Source organism: Polistes canadensis, unplaced genomic scaffold (genome assembly GCF_001313835.1).
Source record: "Polistes canadensis isolate GaletaPanama2010 unplaced genomic scaffold, ASM131383v1 scaffold_218, whole genome shotgun sequence".
NCBI lineage: Eukaryota > Metazoa > Arthropoda > Insecta > Hymenoptera > Vespidae > Polistes > Polistes canadensis.
In genome coordinates, this window is record NW_014569765.1 from 158128 (window position 1) to 162685 (window position 4558).

Here is a 4558-nt window from a genome sequence, read left to right on the forward strand (position 1 = left end):
ACAATAAACGTACGAACTTCTTTCGGTTCACCCTGAATATTATATTTATTCTTATTGAACCAAAAGTTTGTGTGAGTTTGTTTTATCATTAATATTTCTAAAGTAAATTTTACAATGCAGTTTCAATAGTAAAGTTTCAACACAATGCAATTATAATTATACTTATTCTTTTTTTATTAATCTTCTAGAATTTTTCTACAAAAAAAAGAAGAAAAACAAATCGTTGGAAGATCTAACAATTTGTATATTCTTTTTATCTTCATTTTTCGTACATTATATAGAAACCAATACCTTCTTTTTTTGTTTTGTTGTTTTTTTTTCCTCTTACACACACACACACACACACACCAGGTTGAAGGAATATTCCGCGATACTTACATGATTTTTATAGACTCTCCCCCTTAATGGCGGCTGATCGTGTGCCGAAGGTTATCCCCGGGTGAAAATGAACCACTACTCGTGGAACATCCTACTCGTTGTGCTGACCTCACCCTTGACACGAATCGTCCTTTACCGAAGAGGGAGATCAACAGACCGAACGAGAAACATCCAAAGTACATCTTCTAATTTTCTTTAATGTTAAATTCATTATATTATTTTTCATTCGATTTTTAGAAGAAAATCAAGGTATTCTAAATTTGCAAACGATTAAGTATAAATTGATGTAATCATTTCAAATCTAATATACTTACGAATTACTTTTAATCCTTTAATGGGCAACAATATGTCCAGAAAAATAGTCTCTTTCTTTTATAATATTTTATTATTTAATAATTTATTACTTAATAATGTTAACTTCGTTATCTCTTCCATAGAATCTTATCAAGATCTCTTCTCTACAAATGTGAATTTAAATACGAGTCAATTTTAATACTCAAATAATTTATTTAGTTCTCAAACTTACCCAATACAATTAAATCGATCAAAAAAAGAAAAGAAAATTCTAATCGGTACACGCGTGTAATTCAATATAAATTCGCGCATATTAAAAGAAAATGAATAAAAAGAAAAAAAAAGAAAGCAAGCCCGTATTAATGTATTTAAAATGAAAAAATCGTTAAATCCCATACGAAGTTATATATCGCGTGAGTAATTCACGGAAGGTGAGTTAAATTCTACGAAAGTAAGGGCGTTCCTAAGAACGGATCCTCGTTTCTCATGAAACTTCTCGAGAAGAAGAGAAGTACATATGTGGATCGAGAGAAAGAAAACCAATGGAGAAAGGGCACCATGAAAATATATATACTACACCTACGTATGTAATCTATGTATGTATGTATGTATGTAAAGGGATTTGTAATAAGGAGACTTGAGAGAGAAAAATGATGAAGATGTAAGAGAAAGAAAGAGAAAGAAGAGAGGGATAGGGAGGAATAAGAATAAGAAGAATAAGAAGAAGAAGAAGAAGAAAAGGGAAGAAAGATGCTCGCGGGTTCGGAGGATCGGGCATAGGTAAGTAGCACTTATGTTTAATACGTGAGTGTGGATGAGTTGTCTGTCTCGCACGCGATCCTCTAGCGCCTGCGCAGATCTTTCATGACCTCGCATTCGCTAGAACCAATTTCCGCGGATAATACGACCGCGATCTACGCGAGTGCTTCAAATATTTTCTTCGTGATATCCATCCTCCCCCCCTTTATCTCATCGTAATATCATTAATTTTATTATAAATATACAATATATATATATGTATGTACTGCTCGTTATCCTACTCGATTAGACGACTTTTCTCAACTTCTTTTCTTTTTTTGTTTTGTTTTTGTTTTACACATACTATGAAATTTTGATTGAAAAAAAAAAAAAATAAAAGTAAAACGTACGAATAATATCTAATTTCACGATAAACAAATTCATTTAATGCGACTGTCAATAAATTAAACATACAAATAATTGGATCGTCCAAATTTTTGTCGTTCAATTATATTTTTGGATCATTTATTTGGAAATTAATAATAATTTGAGGATTGAATAATGATAAATTGTTTTATACAGAAACAAATGTACGCATTATGTATTCTCGCTGCCATTAATTTGAGGCAGCACGTACAACAAAATTGGTAAGTATATCTTTTCTTAATATTTTATCTTTTTTTCATATTACGATATGTGATAAGAAAGTGAATTGTTTGTTTTTTCTTCAGGCAAATCAATTCAACTGCTACTAAACGTTTACCGTCGCAAATTTCGTTGAATTTATTAAAATGCATCGAATTTAATAACGTACCAAGGAAGACCGAAAATTTACAAAAGGATTTTCAAAATAATGTAAAAGTTAATAACGAGAATAACGATCAAACAATATGGCGGAGTTCTTGGTTTTATTTTCGAAAAATTATTAAAGATCCTCGACAGATCTTTAATAATATTAACGAATCAATCACGGTAAATAATAATAATAATAATAATAATAATAATAATAATAATAATAATAATGATTCTTATCTCAAATATTTCAACTCGTATAATAAATAAACTTTTGAATATTATCCTCGTAGAATTCCAAAACTATAACTAACCCCTTGTCAAAAACTATCTACGACTCCGTATTATTTCTTCCAAATAATTCATAAAATGAATACTTAAGTTTAACGATTACTATCAAGGAAATAAATCAATGAACCGTTGATATAAAAAAAACAATGAAGTCAAACTTTGAGCTGTATTCCTAATGGCGCCTTAGGAATTCAATTAAAATACTCAAAGTATAAAAATAAATCTACACGCTTATTAACAATCGTACGATTATCTCTGTAATCTCATTGAAATGTATAAAAATATGAGTGTATGTAATAATTAATAATACAAATTGAAAAAAATATATAAATGAATTTCTTATTTGTACAGATAATTATCCTAATTGAAATTCTAAATGAAAAATATATTGATTTGCATATAACTTATTAACTTAATCCATTGTCATCTGGATAATTATTTCATACATAATAATTCCATTCAAAAGTAAATCATAATAAATATAATATTGTTAACTTACATATAAAATAGTCCAATGTTTTAATTACCGAGAGTCCACACATTTATCGATTATCGTGAAAACTCGTAATAAATTGATGATTCTTTAACTGACACGCGTGAGATTTCCAAATCTCGAGTAAAAAGAAGAAAAAAGAAAAGAAAAGAAAAATGAGAATGAAAGAGAAAGAGATATAGAGGGCTGTATGCCGACCGAGAGACGCCAGGACGGATAAAGGTTCATTTGAATTTTCCCGAACAGGATGTGCACCGTGTGCATTTCAATCTTCGTTCGGACACCCCAACGAAATATGGTAGAACAGGAGAAGAAGAGAAAGAGAAAATGAAAGGAAAGACAGAGAAACAACTTGTAGAGAACATATATACATATACAATACATATACACACACACACATATATATATATACGCGAATGGTAGTTTAAGAGCGAACTCCCAGTATCCAGAGCACGTCCGGAGCGCGAAGAACTTATTGTCATGTGCGGAGCTCGTCGAGGCATTTTAATATTTCCGTTGAATACTGGAAGGGAGAATGAAGGTAAAAGAAGACCAAGAAGAAGAAGAAGAAGAAGAAGAAGACCAAGAAAAATAAAAAGAAGAATAAGAAGAAACGGATGCGTCTTCTCTTTAACTTAGCCACTGGTTTTACCCTCTTACCAAGAAGAAGAAGAAGAAGAAGAAGAAGAAGAAATAGAATAAGAAGAAAGACAAAAATAAAAAGTATAAAAGTAAAAGAAGAAAGATAGACAACACGACGTTTCTTTGTGTCAAGAAAGAGAGACCACCTAACTTCACGGGTGTCCTCGAGTCTTTAAACCTCCTCCTTCTTCTATATATATGTGTGTGTGTGTATTATACCTGATCGTTTTGCACGCGTAGTTACACACCGTTGCTAAAATTCATGACACTTTCGCATTGCGTGCAGAGCACGCATTACGAGAGACGTATATTTCAGTTCTCTCTCTTACTCGAGAGAGAGAGAGAGAGAGAGAGAGAAAGAGAGAGAATGAGAAATCTATCAGCAGGATTCGTTCTCCCAGTCTTGAATCGACTTTAGACTCAACGTCAGCCGTAACAAAGTGATTCACGTTTCACGTTTTGCTTACCGACTTCTCAACCACGACCACGGACCACGACCACGAAGACGATCTACGAGTTCGAGTAGATTCTCTTTTCTCATTCTCTTGAAATTTTTCTTTCCGTTTCTTCTTATTCTCTCTCTCTCTCTATCTATCTCTCTCACTCTCTCTCTCTCTCTCTCTCTGTTTTTTGCTTTTTAACATTTTTGTTTCCGCCCGTTTTTGTTACAGAAATTTTCTCAAGCACCACCATTTCGAAAGCTTCATTCTACTATACGTATGTAGATATTATGCGTGCACGGTAGCCAGTTGACTTTTCGAACATCCCGCGAGATGACTTTCAATGATCGCAGGGTATAAGAGAAGTAAATACTTTTTGTTTTTCTCTTTTTTTTTAAAGGATTCACGTTTTAAGAAGGACTTCTGGTATTATACGTGTGACGAAAACGGAAAAGGTTCTACGACGTTTAAGGAACGAACGCGTTCTGTT

General features: G+C 32.3%; 1 long non-coding RNA gene across 2 annotated transcripts in view; it reads left to right on the forward strand.

Moving 5' to 3' along the window:
• LOC106790159 overlaps positions 1-2785 on the forward strand; it is a 5598-nt gene extending 2813 nt beyond the window's left edge. For both annotated transcript variants that reach the window (XR_001382058.1, XR_001382057.1), the window contains exons 3-7: positions 392-554; positions 1291-1452; positions 1993-2057; positions 2142-2382; positions 2496-2785. This is a non-coding gene — a long non-coding RNA (uncharacterized LOC106790159). The remainder of the gene's footprint in view (positions 1-391; positions 555-1290; positions 1453-1992; positions 2058-2141; positions 2383-2495) is intronic.
• Positions 2786-4558: the final 1773 nt, after the last annotated feature.